The sequence below is a fragment of the Onychomys torridus genome, chromosome X, assembly GCF_903995425.1.
Source record: "Onychomys torridus chromosome X, mOncTor1.1, whole genome shotgun sequence".
In the NCBI taxonomy this organism is placed as follows: Eukaryota; Metazoa; Chordata; class Mammalia; order Rodentia; family Cricetidae; genus Onychomys; species Onychomys torridus.
This window is the reverse complement of record NC_050466.1, coordinates 65,774,183-65,787,662: the sequence shown is the minus strand read 5'-3', so window position 1 is coordinate 65,787,662 and position 13,480 is coordinate 65,774,183. Positions and strand designations below refer to the sequence as shown.

General features: G+C 40.8%; 1 protein-coding gene and 1 non-coding gene across 2 annotated transcripts in view; both read left to right on the top strand.

Annotated features, from left to right (window-relative positions):
- Positions 1-13,480, top strand: part of Smpx (small muscle protein X-linked) — a 59,700-nt gene that overhangs the window by 33,934 nt on the left and 12,286 nt on the right. The window lies entirely within an intron of this gene.
- On the top strand, positions 5,018-5,098 carry Trnaa-agc. Its single transcript has one exon. It is a non-coding gene; the product is annotated as a tRNA-Ala (tRNA).

Genomic DNA, 13,480 nt, shown 5'->3' with positions numbered 1-13,480 from the left:
ATGCAAGTGTTTGTGCATGTGAAGGCCAGAGCCAGATATCCAGTATCTTCCTTAATCGCTCTTCACCCCATTTTATTTCTTTGTTTATTTGTTTGCTTGTTCAAACCCGAAGCTCACCAATTTGACTAGACTGGCCGGCAATCCCAAGTGACCCACTTGTCTTCACCCTTTTCCCTTGTGTTGGGGTTATACATGTGCACAGCAGCTCCATGGCCAACTTTTATATGGCTGCTGAGGATCTGAATTTCGCTCTTCATGCTCCTCTAGCAAGCACTTTACCCACGGATCCATTTTCCAGCCCCTAGAAACATGCATTAGTGTGTGTGGGGAGTAGGGTGGGGGAGGCAGAGGTCAAGGCAGGGTATCTTCCTCTATTGACCTTCACTTGTGAGGTTTTTAAACTTTACTTATTACTGCTATGTGTGCATGCATATGAACATGCACATGCATGCCATAGTGTGTGTGTGTGTGTGTGTGTGTGTGTGTGTGTGTGTGTGTGTAGATTATAAGAGAATTTCATGGAGTTGGTTCTCTTCACCTTTACATGGGTTCTAGGCATCAAATTTGAGTTATGTGGCAAGTGCCTTTACCTACTGAAGTATCTTGTAGAATAGTCTGCCATGTTTTCCCACTAATTTTTTTTCCACAATTTCATATACATATATGTATTTTGGTCCTTTTCTCATCCTCTCCCATTTCCTTGTCAGTGCTACCAGCCCTTTCTATTTCCCCATAAATCTCTTCTCCTTATTTCTTAGTTTTGATTTTGTTTGGTATCCCAGAGTTTTATCAGGACCTTCTGTATGATTCAGAGTTTGGAACTAACCATAACCTGGTGGGCCCCCATGGATGTATAACTTGATACCACATTTCACCCTCTCCCAGACTCTGTCACTTGCCTGTTGATCAGCTATATGTAATAGGGCCCACCAAGTTCCTTCCTCCTCTACAGCTGACTGTTAACAGAGCCTGACTTTTATGGACCTGGTACCACTAGGCACAGCTGATATGAGGTCATGATAGCCATTTCAGAGTCCTGCTTAGAAGATGGTATTTCACAGCCCTTTTCCCCATCCTCAAGCTCTTAAAGACTTTCCATCCCAATTTCTGTAGTATTCACTGAGCCTTAAGAGGATGTTATAAACCTTAATGGGGTCTTAGTGCTGAACTATTCTTTACTGTCAACATTTTGTGCAGTCATTCACTGTAAGAAAAATTTCCCCTATGTAAAGCTGAGAATAGCCTTTATTTGTGGGTGTAAGCATAGATATTTAGATATTTAGGAGGTGTTTTGTTGCTATGTCAACTCAGCTAAGCAGCCACCTTAGCCACCACCACCTCCACTGAAGGATATAAGACCTCTTCTGTCTTGTTTTTTTGAACCAAGTTTACATTATTAAGCATGAATTTCTTCATAGAGAAAGTCTCAAGTAGGAAGTAGTCAGTTACCCCCATAACAATTGTGTCATCATTACATAAATGGGCTTATTTTTGCCTAGTATTATAGTTTATAGAATTCACAAATGGTTAGGTCATTAATGCCTGTGTTTTATAGCATCCTGCATGGTGCCATCTGGTACCATAAGAACAGATCCATCAGGGAGGAATCTAGTTTAGTTCAAGTTTGATTTGTGTTGAACCTCACCTTTTTTCCAGTTGCAATTAATGTAGTCTTTATTTGTTGCAGAGAAATAACATTTGCCAAGTATATTAAAGAAGGGTGGCTACTAGGCTGACATGTTATGCATATTAACTAAATCTTGGAAAGTATCTACCTGTCACAAAAATTAAATAACCAAGATTCACCTTGTTTTTGAGGCAAGGTCCCCTCACTGAATCTGAAACTCATGATTTTGATAGATTGGCCAGCCGGTGAGCCCATGGAATCCACCTGTCTTCACCAAACCCAGTGCTGGAGTTATAGTCATGTGCTTCCATGTCTGAATTTTCCCTGGGGAAACCTGTACTCACATTGGGAACCAGACCAGGCAATAGCAACACAGAGATAGCACACATTATGTCTTAACCAAGAGACATGGGACATTTCTTAGAGGGTTTCCAAGCCAATGTGGAGGATAGGGTGGGATGGGGGAAAGTAGGGTATTCATCCATGTCACACTGAGGATTGTTTTAGATGAGACTGAAGGTAGCCAGGTGTTAACTTAAGAAAGTCCAAGAACTAGATACAGAGACAAGACTAGCAGAAAGGTAAGAAAATCATGTGTTTTCTGACCTCCTCATGCCTATTCATTCCTGCATTATTGGGAATCCCACAGACCTACCAATGGTCTGGGGAACCTTACTTGGGTTTGGAGTCCAAATAAGTTCTCTCCATTTGTCTCCTTCTTCATTCTCCTGTCAGACTACAGGTGTTTGGTAAAGAATCTTTATAAGTAGCTTGTGGAACCTGTACACTTTCTTCTCTCTGTACTAAGATGTACAGATAGAAACTATGGCCTTTGCTGTCAGGATACCTAAGATTTGGCAGAAAGATAGAGAATAACAGAGGGTAAATAAGTCATGAGTTAAAGGGTTGATTTTTGAAGATATCTGATAGTTGCTTTGACCCACTAAGTAGACAAAAAATCATGCTCAATAGTATTACTTTGGAACAGGAGACAGTCATTGGTAGGGACAATTTTAGGGTACTGGGAAGGGATATCCTCTAGACATATGGAATCTGCAGGACCTTGTTAATAAGCTGATTTGTTAGGACCAAATAGTTCCTTTAAGGCAGTACTGCAAAAACTTTGAGGGCAGAGCAAAACAAGGCTGTACAACTTGTCTGTATCTCTTCTTTTTCCAGTGGTAAAAGAGCTCACTGCTAACAAAACGTTAGAGAGGAACAATGGAAGTAGTAAGGTGGTAACACTGCAGCAATTACAAGAAAAGAAGTGATTGACAGGGGTGGAACCTAAGAATTCTACAATTATGCAAGTGAACAGCAAGACAGCAGCAACTGAAAACCCTGGGATTGATGAAGCTCTAGAAAGAAACCATTATTCTGAAGTCATAGGCATTCTGCTACTTATTGGTGAACATGGCAGACTGGCCATAGGCTTTGTGGCAGCCACACTTCACACATTATTTTACTACACTAGGGACTCTGAGAAATGCAAAACATTTTTGTGGTTTCCTTTTTTTTTTTTTTTGGTTTTTCAAGACAGGGTTTCTCTGTGTAGCCTTGGCTGTCCTGGAACTCACTCGGTAGACCAGGCTGGCCTCAAACTCACAGAGATCCTCCTGCCTCTGCCTCCCGAGTGCTGGGATTAAAGGCACATGCCAGCACTGCTTGGCTGTGGCCTGTCATTTTTTAAAAAGATTTATTTATTTATTATGTATACAGTGTTCTGCCTGCACGCACCCCTGCAGGCCAGAAGAAGGCACTGGATCTCATTACAGGTGGTTGTGAGCCACCATGTGGTTGCTGGGAATTGAACTCAGGACCTTTGGAAGAGCAGGCAGTGCTCTTAACCTCTGAGCCATCTCTCCAGCCTGTGGCTTGTCATTTTTAAATCAACACATACACATTTATTTATGGTGTATTCAGTATACATAATCAATCAAAGCAGGATGATCAGCATGTCTCTTTCCTTAAATATTTGTAATTTTATGCTGGGAAGGTTCACATTCTTAGTTCTTTATAACATATTTAGTAGACTGTTGGGACGTGTCATTCAACTATGTTGTAGCATGCTGCAACCTGTTACTTTCACATAAATGAGCTTTGGCATCTATTACGTAACCTTCCTCCATTCCACCTCCCCCTACCCTTCCTAATCTCCAGCAACTACTGTTCTATGATCAACTTCTATGAAACCAATGTAAATTGTAACCAGTATTACAAATGCAGCTTCCACATATGGGTAAGAACCATGTGTCCTTCCTTTTAAAACACTTTACATAAAGACCTCCAGCTCCATCCATGATGCTTCAAATCACACAGATTTTCACTTTATATGGCCAAATACTATTCCACTGTGTATATATGTCACATTTTCTTTGTATATCCATCCATCACTACACACATCATTTCATTTTAAAAATGCAAACTAGGGGCTGGTGAGATGGTTCAGTAGTAAAGAGCACTTGCTCCTCTTGCCTAGGGCCTTGGTACACTTCCCAGCACCCATACAGCAGCTCACAATGCTCTGCAACTCCAGTTCCAGGGGTAGCCCTCTTCTGCAGGCATGCACACGGTGCACATATGTATATGCAGGCAAAACATTTATAAAATAAAAATCATCTTTCTTAAAAATGAAAACATTTTTATAATTTGTAGTAATTCATAGATTTTGGTGATGTGTGATAGTAATAATTTGTGGAATTAATCCCATTTGCAATTACCAGCTAAGGAAGACACTGTCATTTTTGCTACTACAGATATATTTACTATGCAAATGTATAGCAAAATATATAAAATCAAAGAAAATGAAATTGTAATTTTCAGCAACTTGTTGGCTTTAGTTTTAAAAGAGAATTTATGTCTAGGTAAGACATATTTGCTAACCAGCCATCCAGAGATATGTCATCTCCCAAAAAGGAGAACATAAGGTACTCATTACTCTTAAATGTTAAACATTATGTATCACTGTCACTCTTGCGTATTTACGTGCTAATGACAGGAGGGCAAACTGACGGACCCACATACTTCATAAGTAGTGTACTTAGCATTAACAACAGGCCCCCTGAAATGGGTGAAGCAAAAGCAGAGACATACACATTGAATAATAATAATAATTGAGGACTTATTTCTAACGTGTAGTAATGGGTGGGTATGGTCGCTCATGTCTATAATCTCAGCATTAAGGAAGCTGAGGAAAGGAGATCTCCATGAATTCAAGGCCATTGTGGACTGCATATTGAGCTCCTGGCCAGCCTTAGCTACAGAGTAAAACCCTGCCTCAAAAAACCCACTTTTAGTAAAAGAGCAATAAGAAATAGAAGATGTGAGCAGCAAAGAAAACCAACTAGACTTTATAGGCCCAAATAGACAATTATGCTTAAAACATGAAGATTTCGGGTTGGGGATTTAGCTCAGTGGTAGAGCGTTTGCCTAGCAAGCACAAGGCCCTGGGTTCGATCCTCAGCTCAAAAAAAAAAAAATGAAGATCTCACATCAATAACCAAATCAATAATATCACTGTATTTGGGAAATGTGATTAATATTAATTTTTAAACAGAAATATCTTTATCAGATGACAAATAATAATATGTTTAAAATCTATTTATATAGACCCTAAACAAAGCCTGTGGCTCATGCCTATAATATCAACACTTTGGAGGCTGTGAGACAGGAGAATTATTGTGACCTCCAGGTCCACGTGGGCTAAAGAGTGTTTAGCCAGAAGCCGGGCGGTGGCAGCGCACGCATTTAATCCCAGCACTAGGGAGGCAGAGCCAGGGGGATCTCTGTGAGTTCGAGGCCAGCCTGGGCTACAAAAAAAAGTGTTTAGCCTTAAACTCTGCCCTAAAACCCAGAACAAGCAATCAAAATTTTAAAAATTCCCCAAGAAACCATGGAATTAATGTAACAGAATCTAGGGAGTAAAAGATAATTGCATAAAATAATTGTCCCTCTTAATATAATACTTTGATCCCTTTTGTCTAGCTCTCTACATGTAAATATGGGGTACTCTATAACCAAGTTCCTAATAATGTGGAGATTTGGAGTCATAAAGATGTGGTCTCATTTCTTTCTACCTTTGCAACTTTGTTAATTTTATAATAAGCAGAGAACAGCGTACCCTGTATGTGGTAGCTTTGAAGCATAGGGGGCTGCTTCTCGAAAAGTATATATAAGCACAATGCCTGGGCTAGGCAATGACTCATGTAGTGAGAGCTGGTTCTTTAAGCCTCTTTTTCTTGACATACCATCATTCATAGCATTTCTACAGTTTTGCATCTTGCTTTTTCCACCATACAGTTTATCATAAGAGTGATTGTTTTCATGTTGCTTTGCAGCCTCTAGGACTAACACGATTTATTTTTCATAGTCTGACTTATCATGATTTCAGAACCTAGTCTCTCTGCCAGAAGACAGAGGACTGATTTATTGATTTATGTAGAACTATATGTAAAAAAGGAAAATAAGACCTAAGAGAGTCTCCTAATGTCTTCTCTAAAGTTTGCTGGGCATTTTTGTCCTCAATTTTGATGTGTTCTCTGCTTTGACCCAATTACATAGGCTCTATTCTCTTTCTCTAAATGAAATGGTTGGAGGTTTTTTTTTTTACTCGTTAGTGAAGCTGCCTCTCTTTTGATTTGTAACCATCCTTTTACTACTCTTCACTTGGCTAGGAGAAGGAGAGTTTCCTCAGTGGTTCTGAACTACATCAGGGTTTCATTCATTCTTTTTGTTGTCTTGTAAAGCTTTTGTGGTAGGACCTGTTTACAAGTTGCATAGAAACAATTGGCTCAGGACCCGATTCTGCAGATTTGTGTAAACTGGCATCTAACTTTTCCTGGGCCAAAGGACAGTCATGACTGGCATATCCTTTGCTTTCAATATTGTAGAATGCTTTTCTCTACACAGTGGTTTATAACCTAGGATATAGGAGTGGTGTGTGTGTGTGTGTGTGTGTGTGTGTGTGTGTGTGTGTGTGTGTTTTGTCCTTCAGGTAATATCTGGATACATTGCTGTGCAGGGTGGGGAGGAAGACAAGGATGTTGTTAAACACCCCATGATGTCCAGAATAGCCCCAATAACAATGAAGTATCTAGCTCCAAATGTCAGTAGTGCTAGCAAAGAATAAACCAAATTTTCTGCTTGAGAGAAAAATGTCATATCCAGCAAACTTCCCTCTCTAAGCAACCTATTCAATGCAATTTATAGAAATTAAGGTAGCAATAAAAGGAGTATAGGAATTAACTAACTAACATGTATAGTTTTAACCATAATTATATCTTGTGGAAATAAGACACTTAGATACAGTTCTTTCTATCCATTAGTAAATTAGATATTTATAATGTATGTAATATACCTATATGGGTTATAGTACTTATCTCAGTTTCTCCAAACTTTTAAAATCAATGTTAACTATTAGTAACAAATATCTGTAGCCTATAGCACCTTTATGATTTCCTCATCACCATGAGCAGTCCCATTTATTACATGCTTGGGAATGGCTGATGAAGCATCCTATGTTTCACATATATATTTCATTTACCTCTTGTCTTGACTGCGAGGGATGGCCAGTTCCTATATGGCAGAGTCAAAGCTAAGGTTATTCAATTGCACTAGAATCACCCAGCTTGTAAGTCACTCCAGCATCTGTAATACTCTCCACCCAGTCCTTTGAATCATGATTACTTGCTGTATTCTTTTAGAAAATGTCCTTCTAGTCAGCCATCATTCTTTTGAATATTTTACTGTGCCAGCTCTGAGTGAAACAAGCAAAGGCTGCAGGAACTGCTCCCTCCCACCAAGAGGGGTACTGAGCCACAACTCTCTTGTGCTAGCTTATTTGTTCCTTGGCTTGTCTATTCACCCATTCATTCAACCAGCCAGCATGTAGTAACTGTAAAGGATTCCCCTGGGATCAGAGATAATCAGGTACTGGGGATCAGAGCTTGTGTCCCAGTTCACTAGAGATGATTGGGTACTGGGATCAGAGCATGTAGACCAGTTCACCAGTTAATAGGTGAAATGTTGCATGAAAGCACAGAGAATTTGCTTTCTCTTAAAGTTCTTAGGAAAAGGGAGTGGTTAATGCCTGTAAAATGTGAGAGAAAGCATGAAACAAAGAAAGGAGACTGGAATGTAAAGGACATGAAGGAAAGGAAGTACAGGGGGAGGAGAGGAGACGGAATAGAACAAGATTATGACCACAGGGACATGGTGTGGTCCCTGACTAGGTTCAACACAGCTGCTGCAGAGGAAAGCCAGGCCTCTGCAGTGGCCCGCCTTTGCTCCCAGGATGAGCAAGGACTTGTCAGGCAGGGTTGTGTTGTTTTCAAGTGTAGCTGTCTTCTAGCCATGAAGCCTTTTCTCTCACCCCCTCTCACGCTGTGTGCAGCCCACGCAGAAAACTCAGAAAGTGAATTCCGGGCTGTCTAATCAGACTTGGCTGCATCGTGACAATGCTGCTCGTTTCAACTCCCTGCACATGCTGTGGCATTTGAGAAGGAATCACGAGGAAGAAATCAAGACTTGCAGATTTCCTTGTGCTCCCTTGCCAGTGTCCCCTGCCTGTGAACTCATCAATCCACATGTTTTGGTTTTATATCTTTATGCAGATGGTAAGGTGGTAGCTGGTTTAATCTCAGGCAGGGATGGTCAATTGGCTTCCCACTGAGTGAATTTTCTATTAAGCAGTCGACAAATTAGTTTCTTTCATCCAGGCAGGTGGCACCAAGGCAGCTCAGAACAATTCCTCTTGAGAGCTGGAAAAACAGCAGAAAGCAAGCATGTTCTATTGCCAGGAAGTCACTGGAGGTGTTCTGATAGAGAGCCAGTGATACCTCCTTCCACCTCAGAAGATTTGTTATGACATATAACAGGGGCAATTCAGCCTGGGCAGGCACTGCCTCTCTTACTGCCTAGCTCTCACCCGACTTTCTAATAGTACAGAAGATAATGTGTGTGGCCTTTAGTTCCAGAGACAGTTCCTGAAAACTTGCCAAGCAGGTTTGCTAAATGCCAAGTGTTCAAATATTCATTTGTTCACTCTCCATTTTCATTTCTTCATCATTTAGTACATGGGCTAGGTAGAATTTACCCTAACTGGAATAGCCTTTCTCCTTCAAAATGAATGTTATCATTAAGAACTATGCTTGACCAGGACAGAAATGAAAGGATGCACCCATGAATATACTAGAAGTAGATATCAAGAACTCAGAGTAGCTGGGTATGGATGTGAGAAGGGACACTTGCTTACAGGAGAAACGAAGAAACAAGGTTTTGAATCTGAGTCAGCAAAGAGTGTGTGGGGTGATTATAGCAGTCAGTTGTGATGGCACAAGATGGTATGGACAGGCTCCTGCCACAGATTTTACCACCTGACAGAAGCCACTAAATGCTACATGTTCTGGAAAGCACGGAATACACTTGTACTCCATTTCCACTTGTGCTGTATTGTGATTGTGTGAGCACTTGGAGCTGAACGCACAAACAGGAAAACAAATGCTAGAACCATAAGGACAGTGAGGTGCTTCTGATGGGGCACCTAAGACAAACAAGCATTGAGAAAACATTGATTCCTTTTGCTGTCCCTGTACTCTGTCCCTTGCTTCCAAAGCTGGGAATTGTTTCCCTTTGAAATAGCATCCCCTCTGAAGAGTACCTCAGCCTATTTCTGTAGAGATCGTGAAGAAAGTGTGCTGAAAATGAAAAAGCACTAATTATCTGTGACTAATCTGAGCTCACCCAGAGGCTCCTCAGCATCCCGGAGGACCTGCTCAGGCACCACCTACTTTGTTCTGCCAGAGCTTCTGTTGTGTGAGTTGATTTCAGCCTGCAAGTGTCTTCTTTGTCCTGGAGGAGGCATTGCAGCTTCAGTTTTCAAAACCTGCCTGGTGGCAGTTTTCCAAAGCCTGGCTCTCCAGACGGTGTTGCCAGCATTTCACTAGAGCACTTTCATTTTATATTGGAAACTTCAAGGGATTTTTCTCCTCTTCTTCCAGTTTTCAACTAGTAAATGGTTTGTAATTCTGGATTTTCCTCCAAAAAGAATCAGTGTTAGGAATATTTGGAGGTTGAGTTGCTGTTTCTCCCATGTCAAAGAAAAGTTGATAAGTTTCATTTTACCCCTTGCTGTGCATTTTTAGATGGGCCTGGTAGGCAGAAAGAGGCATCTCACCTATTGCAGTAATCTCTCATGCAAAGACCTTGGAGTATTGATGTCTGGTCCAGGGAATAAAATGAGAACCATGTCAGTCTGAACAGCCAGACAGACCCTAGTTGTTTTCTCTATTACATCCTGCCCTAACCTTCTGCCCTACTCACCCAATTAGTACCCTACAGGAGGGTTTCATCTCTCTTTCTGTATTACTTAATTTGGCAGTTAAATGATATTTCCATTGCAATAAGAGGGAAGCAGGCAGGCAGTCACTAACAAATACAGGTGCTAAATAGTATGGGAATCTGCAGATTTTGCAAAATGGCTGCTTAAAGGGGCATCATGGGCAGGCAATAAAGAAAAAGAGGTTTGTGAGGGGTTATATAGAAAAAAAACCAAATCACATCTTTTAACTAGGATCTAGCAGTAGGAATAACATTAGCAAGCCTTAAGAATAGATTTTGAGAATTTAAAAGTATTTCCATGTTCATTCCATTTCAAGCCACTCATCAGTGCTGTAAGATCAGTCAGACAAGAATTGCATTTGCAATTCATTCTTATGTGACTTCCAACTTCACAGGGTGGAAGATTGTAGGATGTGTTATCATTTTCCACCACTGAAGGGGAATTATAAGCCTGGTTATGAAGTACTTCTATTTAAGTCCACATGCAATAGGGGTAATAATCCTTTCTAACTAGTAATGTTGTGTCATGACAGATGTATTGCAAAAGAAATGTACCGTATCAATTTCTACCCATATTTGGTGTTAATTTGCTTCCTGTGTCTAGTGCTGGTGATCAAATCCAGGACTTTGCACATGCTAGTGCACCACCACTGGGCTACATACCATGATGTTTAAATTAAAAATAACAGTAATTGTGCCAGTGATAAAGTAGATAAAGACACTTGCCACCAAGCCTGATAAAACTTGAGTTCAGTCCCCAGGACCTACATGGAGAGAACAAATTCCCTAGAGTTGCCATCTACTTGCCACATGTGAACTGTGGTGTGTTTGCACACATACATACAAATAAATGTAAAAAAACCAACGTAGTTCAGTACAGTATTTATTCATATGCAATTACCAAAGCATCTCTCTCTCTCTCTCTCTCTCTCTCTCTCTCTCTCTCTCTCTCTCTCTCTCATACACACACACACACACACACACACACACACTGACACAAAACATTCAGGATTATGGAAATTAGGCTGAGTGTGTTAGTATCAGAAGTACTACGTAGAAAGCAATAGCTCTGGGGGGAAGCTTTAATTTAAAATGCCCTAAATCACCATTCTATAAGTGAATTCTTCTGTAAAGCTTTCCATCATCAGCAGAAGACAAGAAAGGTATCTTAGATACCCTGCAGCATCATATACAAAGCTTGCTTCTTATTACCTGTCAGGAAGCAGTGAGCCTGGAAGTCATTTTGTGCCAAATCCAATCCAATAATGAGCCAATTATAGGCCTGCTTCCACTGCCAGGAACCCGCCACTCCACCAACCCAGCTGGTTTCAGATCCCCTGGTGGGCAGGAAGAGGAGCTCATGGCCCAAATGAGTCCAAATTGCTGATAATGCTCTAGACCAGTGGATCTCAACCTTCCTAATACTTTGATCCTTTCATACAGTTCCTCATGTGGTGTTGATCCCCAGCCATAAAATTATTTCCATTGCTACTTCATAACTGTAATTTTGCTACTGTTATGAATTGTAATGTAAATATCTGTGTTTTCTGATGGTCTTAGGTGAGCCTTGTGAAAGGGCCATTTGAACCCCAAAGGGGTCATGACCTACAGGTTGAGAACCCCTGCTCTAGACCAATGGGGATGGCAAATGTAACTATATCACAATGCTTCTGGAAGCCCTTAACACATCATGCTCCTGTCATCCCTTCATAGATGAGTCCACACTCAGTTTCCTCTCCTGGGTTTCCTCTTTCTCACTAGGCAATCAAATTCTGAACTATCTAGAGGTAGTTGCCAGGGCTCTGCCTCTTTCACCACAGGTCAACTTTGCATAATCTGCTACAATCTGCAGCCTTTATCACAGTATGAACTAGGACCACAGAACCTGTAGCCCAGCCTCACTACTGACAGCTCTACTGCACACGTAGGAGGTAAAATCCCAAGAAACTTGAGTTAGGTGAAATAGAAAGCTGTCTCGATTAAAATCCAAACAGCTCTGTGAATTTTGGCCGACATTTCCAACCTGCCGAGATCATTGCAGGGTTAGATTCTAGAATCCAATAGTGTAGTTATTCTTCTTGGCTGACTTTGCATGGATGGCCTGCCAATTCAAGAAGCAAGCCTTTTCCTATTTTAAACTGAGATCTTGAGGAGAATGGGGACCATGGCAGCACCAAGGACAGCATTCTTGGCAGTGGTCTTGGAGTATGAAGAAAACTCTTAGATGAGAACAATGGTTTTCAATTAAAAACTATTTTTTTAGCCAGCATTCAAAAACATGGGTTACATTATGACATTTTCATACATATGCTATATTGTACTTACATCACATTTTCTCCTTTCTCCCTTCCCTCTCCTCATAAGTTTCCTTCCCTCCCTCAAACAGTCCCTCAAAATTTAATGTTAAAATCATCTGGGCTAAACCCCTGATTCAGTAGGTCTGGAATGGGTCCCAGAATGTGCTTTTGTGACAAGTTTCCATGGTGGCCACTGTTACTGCTGGTGGTTTGGGGAATACACTTTGAGAGCCATTGACATATAGCATGCCTATCCCTCCACTCACCCTAGTTTTATAGCCAAGACTCAAATATGTATTAAGAGACTTAGCCAGACTTCTTTGCTGAAGTTCAGTAAAGCAGTGATCACAAATTCTTGTTATAGTATTTCCAATGAACAGGCACTGTTCTAAGTACCCATGAGACTAAGTGAAGAAATGTATGTAAATATTCCCATTGTAAGCCTGGCGGCTGGATGTGATAATCTTCATTCAAATACTTTTACAGATGTCCAACTAGTAGAAGTAAAACAGAAAGGAGGTTCTAAATTTGAACACCTTTCATGTCCAAGAGCAGACAGAACCAAAGGATCCCAGCTACTTGGATGAGTGATAGCCAGCTTTATAGCTTATTTAAAAATATTATGATGTAAGAACTGAAGTTGATTTCTGAACAATTGGGTTGTTCAGGCTTGGTCTCTGAGCAAGAATCACTTATATTTATTCTAATTATCTTTGCATCAGAGCAAAATGCTAGATCTAGTTGGAGCATTGATCTGTGGTACTGATTGCACATTAGGGCTGCAGGGCCGTGCCTGGTTACCAACCACCTCTTGGAGGAAAAGTAGACTTGGTGATCCAAAGGTGATTTTGATGCTTGTCTGAGAAAAACTGAGTTAGAAGATGTTCATCACATTCTCTCTTGACAAATAGACTGAAATCATTCTGGATTTGGAAAGTGCTTCTTTGGCTAAATATCAAGGCTGTTGGGATGAAAGTCTCCAAATGTGCAAAACAACCACGCTTTCCTAGTATAGATGTATACTTCTGTATACAGTGACTCATTGGTGAGCCATGGCTTATTCTTGGGATAAGACATGGAGAAAGATATTAAGCCATCCAGATTGACATAGGAGTCCAAACAATAGCCAGATTGTGCTTAAGTGGGAGCTGAAGTCATCCCAGTTCCCAAGGCCATGCTGTGTTTCATCGACATTGTGTCACATGTCCATCCAGCTGTG